General features: G+C 41.2%; 1 pseudogene; it reads left to right on the top strand.

Moving 5' to 3' along the window:
- LOC137968776 (uncharacterized) overlaps positions 1-17,500 on the top strand; it is a 39,957-nt pseudogene that overhangs the window by 16,395 nt on the left and 6,062 nt on the right.

Raw genomic sequence — 17,500 nt, 5'->3', positions numbered from 1 at the left:
TAATGAGCTCATACATCCTTTGTAATTCCTAAAAATTAAAGGGGGAGCTGATAACATAAGCAGCACGAATTTCTAAGATGATTGATCATGAACTTATTAATGCTAATGAAGCAAAATTTGTAAAGATTTCGCTATTGATCCTTCAACGTCATTAAACCTATCAACTGTTCCTATGTTTTCAGGCTCGTGCAGAAAGCGAACTACATCTCGTTACTGCTGCATTTTCCCGTTCATCTACAAAGGACGTCGCTACAACAGCTGCACACGAAAGAACCACAATCGGCCTTGGTGCGCCATGACACCCAACTACGATCGAGACAGAAAATGGGGCAACTGTGCTGGTAAAAATTTGTTGTTGTTGTTGTTGTTTTTTGTTTAGTTTTTTCATGTTTTTGCCACTAGCGCTTCTTCTAGTGTAGTGGCTATCACGTTCGTTGCCATGCGAGAGAATCGAATTCGATTCCATGCCAGAGCTCTAAATGTGACTAGGCTTTCTATCCTTGCGAGGTCGGCAAAACGAGGATCTGTGTGCTGTGGAAAAGAGCCTTACCTTCGTGATCACAACTTTCCAAACAGGATCATATGCATTTGAGTTGTCTTCGACTATAGCAGACCACTTACTGTTTATCACAGTAAATAATTGCTTGATAATAGTGATATCATTTATATAGGATATAAAAAAGACCACGTTTTCTGATTTGTCAACAACTGCGCACTAGTAGGCACGTTTTAAGTCCCAGGGGACTTATCTAAGCACGAGTGCATCTCAGAGCAGAGTGTAGAACCATAGAAATTTTGGTTAGTGTATTGTTGAAATTCTCGTTATTTGACTCCTTTAAATTTATTAGTTCTCTTTTCTGCTTTTTGTAACCAGGACGTCGGCCAGTGCGACCCATACGGCCAGTAATTCCTAAAGGTAAGAATGTTTTGTTTTTCATGATCTTCGACTGTTTTAGGGTGCGTTTTTCTTAGGAGCATCCGAAAACGGATTTGTGAACTCAGATCATATGGATTCTTCACTACCGAAAAACGCAAAATCCGAAAACGGATCATTTGGCATGGCAACGCGTTTTGACCGATAAAATACTTAAGCAATACTACCGGTAATTCTAAACTTACTACTAGCTAAGATAAACGTAATGGCCTTAGTTAACGTCAAACTAGATCAGTCTCTGTAACCTTATTTATAACCTTATTCTTTTCTACACACTAAAAGGTTGAGTAAATTAAGCTAACAGTTCAGTCCTTCAAACAAATTCAGTTAAACAGTTCAGTCTTCCAACCAACCAACAGTCCAGTTCTTCAAAAACCAACAGCAATTTTTCCACGACAACTTCTCTACACCTCGGCGCCTACTTCTCCTCTGGCACTTCAGTTCTCTTTCTTTGACCTGTTTCTTCTCTCGTTTCTTAAACTTGCTCCTTGATCTCCTCGTTGCCTTCTTTTCTTGCTGCCGCTAACAAAGGGGTTTTGTGTTCGAATTTCCCGGCCGGCTCCCGCTACGGTGATACACTCAGCTCTCAGTCTTTTCCTTTTTCCCTCAGACCTTCTTATTAGAACCTTTCCTTTTGTGTTTCCTACATGCATCAACCACCACAACCAACGTTTTGCCCTGGTATAAATAACCTGGGCCAACGCCCTTAACATGCATTCCTATGTTTTTTTCTAAGGTCTAGTATTACGATGACATTCCACATAACAATATGAAGTTAATTACAAGATCTCAGGCGATGTTACTAACACCAAATAATCAACACTTATGAGCTACAATTTGACAAGCATGAAATCTGAATCTGAAGCCTTTATCATTCCATGTCGGAACATAGGCCACTGACAAAGTCAGGTGCCAGGTGTTCGAGCTGGTGCCAAGAGAGACCTCTCGACTAGATGGTGTGGTCTGTGTCTCTCCTCCAGCTGTTACACGGTCTCCCTCTCCGTCTACTTCCCTGTGGGTTCCAACCAAGGGCTTGTCAAGCAATGCAGTCCTTCGAAGTTCTAATTAAGTGTATGGCCAATCCAGGCCCATTTTTTGGTCATCGTCTGTTGCAGGTCAAGCACCTGTGAGGCAACAAGCATGAAATGCAACGATTTAAACTGATAGAATCATAACTAATAGAGGGGACTGGTTTGGAAGCTCGGCAAACATCAAAAGAGCAAACAAAGATGCCAAGATTTAGTTTGGAAAGTCCACGATCGTGCACAATCCTTTGTTTTGCGCAACACGTTTCTATTGGTTAGTTCCTCAGTACGGAGTAAACAACTATTGTGTTTTGTGCACGGTCAAGGCCAAAAAAGAGAACAAAACCTACAACAGAGAAAGTTGTCGGGTTTCATAACCATCCCCCTCTAGTAACTATGATATAATAGAAGAAAGAGACATATATGCAGTAAGGGAATTTTTTTCCGTGAAGGGTCCATTTAGTTGAAAATTCGTCACAAGAAAAGAAATAGTTCAGAGATCTATAAAAGCAGCTGGTAAAAACATTCCCTCTTAGTTAATTACAAATCGACGACTTTCAAGGGTATTTTTTTCACTAAATTCTTTAGCTGTAGGAAAGGTGCGTGCAACTTCTGTAAAGCACCTTTTTGGTGTAGTTTTCTTGCGTAATTTTTGCACAGAAACCTACCTTTTTTCGACTTGCTCGTGATTACGATTATGGCGCGAACAAACTGGTAACTGTTGTGCACCATTTTTGCATGGAAAACCGCTTGTCAAAAATAATTTTCTCGGATCTTGTCCCAAAAGAGCGCTCAGGTGGTGAATCTCATAAATCCGGATTTGGATTTGATCTGAAAAATCCACCCGGAGTGTGGATTTTTTGGATTCATGATCCGTTTTTGGATTTCATCGAAAAACCGCAAAATCCGTTTTTAGATTCAGAAATCCGGATTTGAATTTTCTCAAGAAAACGCACCCTTAGAAGGATAACGTTTCTTCTGTGTTGATATCGTTCAGATAGAGCGGTGTTCAAATGTCTGTCGAAAAACCAATACCAAACTAATAACTCCGACCAATCACAACAGGAGCAAACAGCGCGAAGAACCAAATCAGAATTATTCCAAGCAATTACCTGTAACTTAGTTAAAGCGCGGGGAATATCGCGCGAACAAGACGGTATTTGTTTTGGTTTTGCTTCTCAATGATTAAAAAACTGGCAAGAGATTTTAAAGCCAATCACTAAGCATAGCAATCGCAATCGCGTATTTACTTTCGACAGTCATCTCAAAACTGTTCTTACTACTTCCATTTATTTCCGCATCCGTTTCCTGTATCCTGCACCTCGCCGCATTGCATTTCCTTTCCGCACCGGTGGCCATCAGTTGGTTGACCATCGAGCTGTCATGCGGGAGGTCGTGAGTTCGACTCCGGCCGGACCACCACTCAGGGCCTTAAAATAATTGAGGAGAAAGTGCTGCCTTTGTAATAACATCGGCTAATGGTTAGACTTCAAGTCTTGTCGGATAAGTACTATAAACCGTAGGTCCTGTCTCACAGCCCTTCAATGTTCTTGAATTATGTGGACGTTAAAGATCCCACACACTATTCGAAAAGAGTAGGGCATGTAGTTCCCGGTGTTGTGGTCTGGCCTTTCCTTCAGCAATGTGGTCGGCTTGGCGGAATCTTCTGAGTGGACTACTGATCGATTAGACCACATAACAGCAAAAACAAACAGTAGTATAATCGAAGGAGACCAAGTGCTGAAACTGGAAGAAGAAGAAGATTCCCGGCCCTGACCGCCCGAGAATCCCTAAACCCTTGTGCGTCTTTTCCATCCTGTACCGTGAAGTTTCCTAGGAGCTGTGTGAAATTATGTTGTTGTAAGAACCGTATAAAGCCGTGATGCATTTTTTTTTTTTTATCTTTTAGGGAGAGTAATCAAGATTACTAGAGCACTTGTTGGTAAGTAAATTGCAATTAGATATTTCACATTGACGTTGTTAGGAGGCTCCTCGAGACTCCTTAATTATGATTGCATTTTATGCACTGTAGAATCCACCGTAGAACGTTTGCGTCAGAAAGCCGCCATTTTGGCCCTGCGATCGAGTATGCAGAGGCATGGGTCTATCCTTGATATGACGTCATAAACTGCTTTGCATTTAAGTCTTCAAAATGAAAGCCACCATTTTGGCTCTCCGACCAAGCTTACAGGGGCATGGGTCTATTCTGGATATGACGTCACAAAGTGCTTTGCATATAAGTTTTCAAAACGCTTTTGCATTGCAAAGCAGTTTGTGACATTATATCAAGAATAGGCAAACGTCTTTCTAAGCTATCGCTGGGTCATGAGTCAAAGTGGCAGCTATTTTTGCTGTGTTGAGACAATTTGTGTGTGGCACACGTAAGCCAAACTTCGAGGTAAAATATGTTCGTTGACATTAGGTGCTCTTAAAATGAAATACATCAGAAAACGATGATAATCGATGCTCTAGGAAATTTTAAGAATACTTCTTTTTGCTTGTTTCAGCAAAGGGTATTGGCTGCTTCAAAGACACCGGTCGCCGAGCAATTGCCACCTTGGAGGGAAAGAGTCGTCTTCTAAAAGGCAGCTATCGCAGCAGACTTAATGCCATCGAAAAATGCGGTCTGTCAGCAGAGAGGCGAGGTTACAAGGTTTTCGCAGTGCAGCATGGGGGATGGTGCGCCGCATCACGGACTGCCTATCGCACGTACGCAAAATACGGCAAATCGAACAAGTGTAGGCATGGGAAAGGCGGCCCATGGGCAAACGATGTTTATTTCTTGAAAGGTGGGTTTATTTCACTTAACTCCACTTTCTGTGTAAGCCGCATACAACCCACATTCATCTATTCTCTCTGAATTTGAATTTGACCAAATTTTCGTGCTTAACTTCTTCACGGACGCCGTACCACAGTCCTAGGAAGCTGAACCCTTCACAATAAAAACATACAATCAAGAAGATGTTTAGGCAACCACCACGACGATGACCACAAGGGCCGGTTGCTCGAAGCCTGGTTAGCGCTAAGCGTTGGTCAAGAGGTATCAAAACCTATAGGTTTCCATGGTATTTGATGCTGGTTAGCGCCAGCCATGCCTTGAGCAACCCGGGTAAGAAAGTCTCAAATTTGCATAGTTGTGCACGCCTTGCACGTGCGTTTTTCATTTCTGTACATTTCGCAGCCGTTCTCGTTCTTTCCACGACGTGAAATCAACTGTTTTGCAGTTGTGTGGACGACGTAAGCACTTGACATATTTTTCGTTTTCTCTTTCCAACTCTAAGCCGCTCGTACAAATTTAATTCCAGGATAGTTAGCAAAAATTTTGCAAAGCAAACGACTCTGAACAATCGAGGAATGATCACAGAAATACGAAGTTATATTTTCAAGTTGCGTTCTCGCTTACGTCGAAGTCTTCCTCGCTTAAGCTCCCTAATGTTGGGCTCTTTTTGGCGAGCAGGGACTGGAACCTTCTTTGTTTTCGTATATTCTCTTACCCAGGTTCCTGTCGTACCAAAGCAACAAACGGCAACTGTTGTGTGTTCCCGTTTATCTACAAACGTAAACGATACTATAGTTGCACTAAGAAGAACTCTGCGCGGAAATGGTGCTCAACAACGCCAAATTACGACCGAGACAGACTATGGAGCAACTGCCGAGGAGTTAGCGGTATGTATAAAAAGACTATTTTATTAATTCTAAACTCTGGGTAGCCCCAGTCCCTTGCGGTTGCTCCCTTCAGATTGCTCCCGTCCCGCCCCGTCAGTATGATGGTTCATTTGAAATTACAAAGTTGTCCATGAACGAAGGTAACACGATTATTGGTTGTGTTAGGTAAAACTGATCTGGATCTTAAATTTTAGATCTTAGATCTTATTTTCACGTTTAATAACATTTCTCTCAAGGTGGTGATTACGTTGAATCATTTATGATGTCATTTTTTTTTTTGTAGGTCGGCCAATTAGAGTCACTCATTATTTGAGAGGTAGGTTTGCCAAAGGGTATAAGTTAAGCGATTTGGCGTCTTGCTTGAAGTTGGAGACTTATTCTAAGATTAAGTTTTGCAAGAGTTCCATCTCATCAAGAGAAGTAACCGAGTAAGCGAAGCGGTATTCAAAACACGTTTTGCTTCCGCCGCAGTCTATAGCAATGCAACTGAACGGAAAGCAAGGCTAAGTCAAACAGTGAAAGGAATATATATATATATTATTTATCCAATATTTCGAAAGGCACTGCTTTTCTTCATCAAGTTGTTGCAAAGCATTTAAAAATCATCTGGTAATCAGATCCTTTACCACGATCCGGTCCTTCCTTATTGTTAAGTTTGGTCACTTGACGACGACAACACCAGGACAGACGTCACTTAAAAAGAACCATTTGCACAGCTAGGTAGATTACAGTTCACGCAGCGGCCAGGTGGACAATCACACATATTTTGACACTTCTCTGGCTTAAAATGAATGCAACTTAAAAAGTTACGATTCAAGGCCTTGCGTGATGGCCCCTTGAATCGTAACTTTTTCAGTAGGTTGCATTCATTTTAAGCCAGAGTAACGTCAAGCTATGTCTGATTTGAGCAGTTGTGACTATTTCGCGATTATCCCATCTTGTTTTCATTCCACAATGCTGGCGAAGTACGCTAAAACTGGACTGGTATGAGAACCGTTAAAGGAAATTAGAGCATGGAAGATTTACTGCTGTACGCTCTCGTAGTCGCAAAAACCGCACACGTGGTAATCTCACGTTGTTGTTTTGCAGAAGACGGCACGAAATTGTCCTGAAGTGCGTGTCACCCATGCAGCACGCTTATTTTTCCGTATTCAAACCAATAAAATTCTTTATTTGTGGCCTTGTTAAATAGTCACTGCTAAAGCTCTCTCTTGACTTGCGACGTCACGTTACTCCCAGCAGGCTTTGCGTTGGTTCGACAGTACGAAGGATTTTTTTCCCTTGTTGTTTGGCTCCTTACTTAGTTCCTGTCACATCCAAATAACGCTTGAATTATTTCTTTGCGATTTAGTTCAAAGAGTTGGCTGTTTCAAGGACACCGCACGCAGAGCCATCCCTCAATTAGACGGCAGGAGTCGCCTTCTCACCGGAAACTATAAACGCCGGAAGTATTCAATCCGGAAATGCGTATTGGCCGCTGCCAGGCGTGGCTACACCTACATGGGTGTCCAAGATGGCGGCTGGTGTGCATCGGGTCCTCGGGCTAAGTATACCTTCTCAAAATACGGCAAATCCAACAGATGCAGAAATGGAAAAGGAGGTGCTTGGGCGAATGACGTGTACAGAATTTCAGGTATTTCGTAATGGTATTTTTTATGAAGGACTTCGCCTACAACACACAACCCATCATCTTGTATCACTCTGACGTAGGGCTGACCCAAGAAATATCCACTTATGCCCAGGCTTGCAAGTATACGTCATTAAATTCGAGCTTAATTTTGATAAACGCCCCGTTAAGTCAAAGCCTATAATACCTGTTTACATTTGGGTTTGCCTATGTGTCTGGGTTCTTTCTTAAGTTAGGGTTAGGTGACTGTTTTTGTCTTCTTGTGGAGTATATTTAAGGGGACACTTCATGACCTTTATTGTCTGTATTCGTTATCACAAGAAATATTGAAGTTGAGTCAAGTGTCGAGGGAACATTCCGCGTCGATTATTAACATCGGCATGCAGCTAGTTATTTGCAATCCCGGACATATCTGCAAATGTCAGACTTCGCTTTCTGAGAAGCAAACTCTAACAAGTTAATCCCAAATTGCACTCGAAACTCCAACATTACAAACCTTATTCCAGAAGGAAAGGGGCCATTTCCGAGTTTATGTCTGCCTCCTCTTCAAAGCGAGTCTAAGTGCGAAGTTTTTGTTATGAAAATTAGTTTTCATTCAAATGTAAAGTATAACTAATTACCATCACTAAAACTTCGCACTTAGACTCGCTTTGAAGAGGAGGCAAACATGAACTCGGAAATGGCCTATTCCCAATCTGGTCAGAGTTTTTCTCTGTCTTTGCGTCGGCTCATTTCCAGATATAACTAGGGCTAACACGAGCACTGCGGGGCCGGTTGCCCGAAGCATGGTTAGCGATAACCATTGCTTAAGAAGTATCGAAATCCATACGTTTCCAAGATAACGCAAGCACTCACCATGTTTCGAGAAATTCGGGCCAGATGGATATTGCACGGGAGATATAGCATTAAACTTTACCTTCCGATTGTCTATCTAGTTTATTTCAAAATGGAGTGCATCTTTATCTTCAACTAAGTTAGCCCTCATTGCCTGGTTCAAGGTCAAATGTTTCGATTGAAAGAGCAAGCCAACCAGAGCTAACATAAATAGAAACTAAAGAATATTAAAATGAAAGCCGTACACCCTTGTCACGCATTTTGAAATTCAAACGAGGCTGGACGGGCATCAACAATGTACTCTAAATAAATAATGTATTCGAAAGGTGGCTTTCTCTTTCGTTTTTGCTTCATCATAATCAGCTAAGCTCATATCTTGAGTCGTGCTGCCCTTGTTTTGCAACACTCTATAATGGGCCCATTACACCCTTTGGCAATATTGTCCGCGTAATTAAGTCGTGAGTGGCCTCTCTTTCTCTTGCCACAAACTTTCCCTGCAAAACAGTTTTGGTCAATTTGCAACCATTAGCTATAGTCACACATCTCGTTCATTAGAACTTAAGGGTTTACAACAGCAGCAACAAGTTTTCCTGTTTACAAGTTTAATTTGAGATCTTTTCGCCATATTCGTAAATTACACGCTATTTTATATTTGGTAGTTTCCGCATGAGCAGTTTGATAAATCAATTAGCCATTCAGCACAGTTCTGGAAATTGATTATTCCAGAGCTCCGTGTTGTGGCGCTGATCAAAAGACACGTTTACATGGCCAAATATGCGAGTTTGTGCTTTCTTACTAAAGCAAGGAGTTCGCGATTGGAGTTCAGTTTGGACAGTATACTTTCATCTGTACGATGTTCCGTCCAGCTAACAAGGAGCATTCTTCTCCAGAGCTACATTTCTACTGATTGAATCTTTATTTCATCTCTCACTTTATAATTAAGAGTCCATACTTCAGCTCCATAGAATAGTCTGATCCACACTAGGATCTTAACCGATTTCATCTTCAGTGCCACAGAAGCATCCTTGTCTTTCCACACGGGGGTCACTTCGACCATGCGTTGTTTAGATACAGCTATGCGTTCTTGGACATCTTTGGAACAATCTCCATTGCAGGTTTAATGGAGCCAAGGTACTTGAAGGAGGAAACACTTTCTATGAGTTGAGCATTGGCTTGGAGATAGGTAGCATAGTGAACTGGAGAACCTACATCCATATACTTGGTCTTTTTGGCATTTTAGTGTTGTAATCCACAGGTTCCTGCTCACATAACTTTATCCAAGAGGCCTTGCATTTAGTCGGGTGATTCCAGAAGGGCAGTATCGTCCACACATCTGGCATTGCTCAAGGGGTAACCCCCTATTCTGATTCTACAGTCATCCAGGTCGGCCTCACGCATGACGTGTTCAGTGTATAAAGAAGGATACAGCCCTAGCGCATCTCACAACCGCACATTGATTCACATACAGAGAATTCGTAACGCAACGATGTGTTGTGGGAAACCCATTTCATTGCTTATCCCGCGGAAAATTAAAATTAAAATTTTTACCACTATCTTATCGCTTGTCGTTAGTACAGAGAGGTACGCAACACTGATGATTCGCCAACTTGGCAATTTTGATGCACGTCCAGACTCGTTTCAAATCCAAAATGGCAGCTGTGTGATAAGGGAGTATTATGAAAAAGGATATATTAGCTACAGCCAGCGCAGAGTCAAGTTCTTAATTCAAACTGTGAATGAATGAATGAATGAATAAATGAGTTAATTAATTAATTCAAAGATTTGGCGAACAATCGTTCATAATTATCCTGCTTGTGTACAATGCGACAACTTCAGTGGTCTAATTGGTTTAAATTTGAGTAAAGTGAACTTTCTTGAACGTAAACCGCGACAACTTCGGCACTTGAAGAAGGCTTAATAAGCAGGGTTGCCTCGTTGTGTGGCAATCCCCGTACGCATGCCGGGTGATATGGTTGTGCGCATCCGTACGGTGACGGCTGGTGTAATGTGTGACACCTTACTTTTTAAGTCTTTTCCGACTTAAGAAGGCTGGTTTGACCATCCAAAGTTTCTTATTGAAATTGCCTACGTCAAACCAGGTCTGCCTGGTTGCGATGTGAACTTAAACAGAAAGAAAAAAAAAAGGGCTATAGGAAGTTTGAGTTCGCCGTGTCATCATCGTCATCATCTTCATACTTGTAACTATTATTATTGTTATTTTCAGGCAAATGCAGACGCCGCACTACCAAGGGATACTGCTGTGTGCCATTCAGGTATCGCGGGCGATTTCACAATGGCTGCGCAAGAACGCGTCGAGGGAGGAGATGGTGCGCAATCACTCCAGGCTACCCCAGGAAAAAACTGTGGGGATGGTGCAGGGGTGGGACCAGACGTAAGACTTCATTTTGTTTCTGTATTAGACTATTATAACAGCTGATATTTGAAATTGAGAATTGTTGACGAACTTTCTTAGCGGAAACAAGTGGTATCGCTGTGAAATAAGGACAAAACAGTGAGTTTGGGAACGATGATGGTACAGAAGAGGGTCTGAAATGGGGGTTCCACATGTCGGTTGCCGATTAAAATTTCAGTACTGTGTCGGTTGTCGGTTAAAAGTTTCGACCTTTGTCGGTTGTCGGTAAATCCCAGTTAATTATTTTGTCGCTAGTCGGTAATTTTTTCTTCGTTATGTCCGTAGTCAGTAATATTTTGTAGCCCTTTGTCGCTAGTCGGTTAACCCCATTTACACCCTCACAGAACGGTTTTATACGAGATGGTTCGGCGTTTTCTTTGTGTAGAAAAATACCAGAATACACTCAAAACAAAAGCAAGGACTATGTAGGTAAACCACAGCGGAGAATTTAAATTATATACGACGCGAAACTTTTTAGCTCGTCTTTTTTTGTTACATATGTGTGATTAACGGTTTGAGAATTAAAAATCGTTGTAAACCTTGTTTTGTTAAAAATACGTGCGTTTTCACCCAAAAGAGTCCCATTTTAGGCTGAAATTGTCATGTTAGTTTTTGAGCGTGAGAAAAAAAACCTAATTTATTGTAAAGAAATTTTCAGGTCTCAACCCTTTATAACACATACCAAGCGAGCTGTAAACAAACTAAAAATGTTCGTGTCATATTAAAAGAAATTTAAAGAAAGCAAATGCTATTAATTCAGTCCTTAGGTGCTTTTAGAAACCTCAAATGTGGTCATTTCAATTTGCTGTTGTTTTTGCAATGTAAATTTTCATTTTCCTATTTCGTTTTCCCGCAGCTGCCCCTATCAGGATTTCTGGTGCAGTGTGTAAGTTAGACTTCCTGTTTACAGATAACACTTTATGTTGTCTTTTTTCCTGTTTTTTGTTGTCGTTGATAAAATATGTTGACCATTTAGGTTCGGCTTCTAGTCCTTTGCATTTACTAAAAAAGTACAGGCAGTTGATTCCCTTAGCACCAAATTTGTTATTTTCCACTTTTTTAATTCAATCCAAGCCAGGAGATTTCTTCTTTTTTTTGTTGGGATTTGTTCTTTACCAGTGCTTGTTCATTCACGTGATAACCAGAGTCTTGATGGCCGTCGAAACAAAGGGTTTTTCTGTCCAAATAAATGGCAAATACACCAATTTTGTAACTGCGTTAAAATCAACGAAGACAATCGCCTCATAAAACTGTCATTTTTTTTTATTCTTCCTGTTCTTATTTTGTTATTGTTGTTGTTGTTGTTGTTGTTGTTGTAAAATACGTATGTTGATAGAAATCTGGTTTTATTGCGCATACTGAAGGAGCTCGACCGGTAATCCTGTCAAGATTTTCGCTGATATTGTTCCTTGTTCCATGAGATCCTGCACCCTCTGTTAACAGTTATTTCCTTAATTCCATGCGGTTTTTCTCTCTTTCAGTCAAATCATTGGGATGTTTCAAAGACACTGCTCGTCGAGCGATACCTCAAATGGACGGCCGCAATCCCTTGGTGAAAGATTTCTACCGAAAGCGCGCAGACGCCATTTTGAAATGTGGCCTGGTTGCCATGCGGTTTGGTTACCGGGTTTTTGCTGTACAGCACCGGGGATGGTGCGCTACTGGACCCAGGGCCCATCTGACATACCGGAAGTACGGACCATCCAATCGATGCAAGAATGGCAAGGGAGGCCCGTGGGCCAATGACGTGTATACCGTGTTTGGTGAGTTTAAATCAGGATTTCGTCGAAAACTGTGGTTAAACTGCCCTTTTGTGACGCTTAAAATTCCCGCCTAATTACATCTGTTGTTATGTTAGCACCCTTGCTATTGGTCAGAATTGGCCACAAGGCTCAACCAGTCTGCAAATGAAGCGCCTTTGCTCTATCGAAGTGAGAGAGCTGCTTGTGACCAAACTGGTCATTTCTCCAGAGCAGGGTCAGTTTGACCGGAAACGGAACTCAGATTGGCAGAACTGACGCCTACCATTTGCGGACTGATCGATGGCAGCCAATAGCCCTTTTCACGGTTAGTTTTTCTCATTTGCATTACAATGTAATCAAACGTGGATGCGAGGCAACTTCAGGTTAAACTACAAAATAGCCCGAAATTGCCTCACATACATGCTAGATTGTATTGTACTGCAAATAAGAAAAACTAACTGTCAAAAGGGCTATTCTGACAAATGTTATAGACCACTTTCTTAAATGGCTACCACCTTTACTTTCTTTTGTATTTATGTTAATTAGACCTACTGCCTTCACTTTGAAACAAATACTCTTTTGAAATTTGCTCGTCGCAGCGAGGCTCGAAAGGCTTATTAGCATTAAAACAGAAGAATAATTTATTTGGGCGCCATCATGAAAGAGGTCGATTCCTTTGTATTTATGTTAACTAGACCTACTGGCCTCACTTCAGTTTAAATATTCCTTTGAATTTGCCCATGGCAGCGAGGTTAGAAAGGCTTATTAGCATTGAAAGAAAATAATATTAAATTCAATCGCTGTTATGAAAGAGATCTATGCTCTCTTAGTTAATTCCATTGATTTCAGTACAGTTGGGTGCAGATACCGATGGAAAGCCCCAGATCTTTTATATTTTTATCCATCTCAACATATGATCTGGTAAATGAAATTGAGTATAACGGCATGACGCTGTGCTTTCAAGAATACTTAGTTGTCTAAATCAAGTGCTTTTCATCACGCGCAGGAACTTGTCGCAGACGCACAACATCGCGGTACTGCTGCGCGTTCCCGTTCATCTACAAAGGACGTCGCCACAACAGCTGCACCCGGAGGAACCACAATCGGCCTTGGTGCGCCATGACACCCAACTACGATCGAGACAAGAAGTGGGGCAACTGCGCATGTAAGTGCTTTCTGGACCCTTCTTTCTTTAGAATTTCCCTTGTTAATTGAATACTGGGTCTCGTCTTTTGACACTGTAGATGTCAGTGTTTATGTGTGCGCAATCAGTGCCCTTGTTGCGCGCACACGGGCTATTGCCCGTTCACATTATTATACAGACATCTACAACTGATTTGTTGCTTTTAGGCGCATTTCGAGAGTGCAATTAAACCCCAGCTGCAAGCTGCGAGAAAGATGTTAAGGCCTGGCCAAACGCTCGCAACATCTTGCAACATTGCTGGGCACAACATGTTGCATACGTTTGGCCACCCTGTTGCGATGTGTTTGCGATACGTTGGAACATGTTGGATCAAATTCGAAAACGGTCACAGATGTGCAAAACATTTTGCGCAACAATGTTGCAAGATGTTGCGTTGAAATGTTGCGAGCGTTTGGCCAGGCCTTTTACACTGAATAACATTTGACCAATTTACAGCAACGGTGTTACTAAACGATAAAAGGTCTCATGTTGTCTTGCGATGCTTGATAAATATATCAAAGAAAATATAGCGAAAAAAATGTCTTCACTCCGCGAGATCCACTTAAAAATTGTAGTGTTTTTAAATTAAGCAATAGAGGACGTGTACCGTGTTTCCATAGCCTCGTCTAAACTCGAGGGGGAGTTGGCAAACCCGAGACGCAGTCGAGAATGCTCCCAACTTCCCAACTTCCCCGAGTGTTTAGATGAGACAATGGAAACACGGAAAAAAGTCCTCTATTGCTTTTTTTTCTATTGCAAACCCTCGACTGCGTCTCGGGTTTGCATAACTGTCGAGAATTCTCCCAACTTCCCCAAGATATATTCCTCAAAGATAACTCGACTGGTTTTTTTACTTCTTGATTGAAACAGATTTTCTTGATACACACTCATATTTCCTGCCAGCCAATCAAAACCCGCGTCTGACTACATAACCAATCAAAATTCGTGTGATGTCACAGCCGTGTTTCCATGCTCTCATCTAAACAAAGCTATTGACCAATGAGAGTGCGCATACTATCCTAATTATTTTATAGCTATTTTTAGAACAGCTGTTTCTCTAAAATAATGGCAACCCGACGTACAGCTAACAAGGTGCGGAGCCAATCAGAAGAGTTTTGGTCATCAGGAGCAGACTGATTGTACGCTTTTTGGTGGGATCATATCCGCGTTGTTAATTTAGATAATACCTTAGAGTGATGGGCCTAAACCAAATGAGAGGTATCGAGACTTCTAGCCGCAGAGGTTTTGCGCAATTTGAAGGCGTTTGGTTTAGATATTCACTGCAAGTTGTGTATTAGTTCTTTGTCGTTTATCGCTGATTAGGGATTTGACTGAGTGCTATATTGGTGACTTTTGTGTTTGTTTGCGCCAATAAATGTGTTCTTTGTTAATTTTTTTCTTTCAGCCCGCAGACCTGTAAGACCCCCGCGCCCCGTTGTGCCGCGAGGTAAGCTCAATGCTATGAATGTATTTACAACCGGTGGTAATCTGTAGCACGCTTCAGAGCAAGAAAGGGTAAAGTTTTCGATGGTCTTGCTGAGCAGAAAAATGGGGCGAGAGCAAAAAAAATAATTGATGGCAGGGAGACGACGGAAGCGTTTCCTTCACTGCTTCTCTTCCCTCTCTAACTTTGTGCTCTAGTTCCATTTTCGCACGGCGACATCATCGAGAGCTCGCTCAGCTTTCTCTGAGCTTTTTTCGCAGAATGGAACAACGTATTTAGTCTTCCCTGCATCACTGGAAGAGAGGCGATATGCCAAATCAAAGTATATATTTTCTCAATTGTAATTGTTTTTTTTCTTTTTTTAACTTCGTTGTTGCTTTATTCCTACTTACTCTTTTGTAGGACGAGTGGTGCGAATTAGTCTTGGATTAAAAGGTAACAATATATACATTTTTTAATCTTTTGCAACAATTATTCCCTTTTTTTTCGAAGTAGCGATAAAAGCTGTATTTCCAAAATTTCGGTCTAGGCACATTCCTTCATGTAAATATCACAGGTAGTCCTTTGTGGATGTTTTTAATCACGTGATCAGCGGTCGAATTGATTTGGTGAACCAACCAGAGACGTTTGCAAGAAAACAGAAGAATATCTTGTCCACCAACATGATGCCTTTGTTTGTTTGTTTGTTTTTTTGGCCAATATGGCCGCCATGACGTCAAGTGAAAAAGCCCATATAGCAACGAGGATCTATTATTGCAAAATGACGTTACAAAATTTGTAGATCTAAATTTTATTTTGTTCTTTCTTGACCAGCCATCGGAATCGGGTGCTTCAAGGATACCAGCAAACGAGCCATCTCGACGCTGGAAGGGCGAAGCTCTCTCTTAACGGGAAGCTATCGCAGCCGAAAATACGCCATTGAGAAATGCAGCCAAGCTGCCTTCAAACGAGGCTATAAGCTGTTTGCAGTGCAGCATGGGGGATGGTGTGCCGCTTCGCGAAATGGTCATCGAACCTATGCTCGATATGGAAAATACAGCAAGTGTAAAAATGGCAAAGGAGGTCCTTGGGCCAATGACGTTTACGTCTTGCGAGGTGAGTTTCCTGTGGTGAACTTGAAAAATGAACCTCGTGCGAATGTTTCCATATTCTTTTAGTTGTTGATGAAGTTGTTGTTGTTGTTTTTGGCGCTAAAGAAACAGTGCCAGAGACTCCTTTTTTTGGAAGGGTTTTCGTTGCCCTGGTAACAGTTTAGAGTATCCCATGACCTGTGTTTTACATGCCGTTCCTATAGCCATGGTAGCGTAATAACAACATGAAGCATGTGATCAGCAAACTCTAAAATTAACCCGATAACTTGAACTTTTTATACCAAGATAACTGATGATTTTCAATTTTCATTGTTTCATTTTTATCCGTCCTCAGGATCGTGCCGAGTTCGAGCATCTTCGGGACATTGCTGCGTGTTCCCGTTTGTGTACAAACGCCGTCGATATTTCAAGTGCACGAGACGAAACAGCAAACGCGCCTGGTGTGGCCTGACACCGAACTACGACAGCGACAGAAAATGGAGCTATTGCCCGGGGGGAGGTATGTTGTGCATAAAGCAGATCTGAACAAATAATGTCATCAGATTTTTCTCTGTTTAATTGTTATGTGGAGGCTTGTATAATCATAGACAAAGTGAAGCCCATCATTATTGGAAGTTTCTTTTGGAATCATATTCTGCAATTCATCATCTTAAAAAATGTTAAGAAAAGCAATTTTACGCTGGTACCTTGCTCAATACTAATGAAACATCATCTCTTTTATAACTTACTGAGGTATTTCATCATTTTCTCCTACATTTTTTTTATTAAAAATCTCAAGTATTTTGTTGTACGTAAGTTTAAGTGCACAACATTAGTTGATCTAGATGTGCCCTCTTCTCTTCTTCCTATATACAATGTAAATTAATTTAAGTGTTGAAATTTTGTATCGTTCGTATTTCCTTTGTAACTTCGAAGTTTTACCATATTACCTTTTTACGTTATACCTTCATAATTATGCACCAGTTTGGGTTTGGAGGAGCAAATACATGAAATGAAATGAAATGAAATGAAATGACAAAGTGAAGTAGCAATGACGTTTTCCGTGACGTCATCCTCTATATGACGTTGCTTTGTCACGCTGACAATGCATGTGGGACAAAAATGAAGTCGACTGTGATGAAATAAAAATATTTTAAATGCACCATCGAAATAACTCAAGCTTTCGGGACCGAAAATGGAATTTTGTCATTTCGGCTATTCCGAATCGCCGTAAAATGTGAAGTGACTTTTAAGATATTGAACATTTTTCTTCTCGGACTACATATCTTATTCTAGTAAAGATCTTGCTGTCCGTTTGATCAGGGAATTAGTTTAATGATAGCGATGTTTATTTATTGATTGGTTTATTTATTTATTTGATTGTATGTTTTCTGTTTCTGAACAGGTCGCCCCATCAAAATATCTCCAACAATATCATGTAAGGAGTTATACGTTATCTTGGCCTTGCATACGGCAAGAGCTACTGAAATTTAAATTGACCAATCAGAATTCAGCGAGTGGGAAAAACTGTGCTATCCGAAATTAAAGGGGCAGAAAACCCT

The sequence above is a fragment of the Montipora foliosa genome, chromosome 8, assembly GCF_036669935.1.
Source record: "Montipora foliosa isolate CH-2021 chromosome 8, ASM3666993v2, whole genome shotgun sequence".
Lineage (NCBI taxonomy): Eukaryota > Metazoa > Cnidaria > Anthozoa > Scleractinia > Acroporidae > Montipora > Montipora foliosa.
Note: the sequence above shows the minus strand (reverse complement) of the source record. Positions and strands in the feature narration are given on the sequence as shown.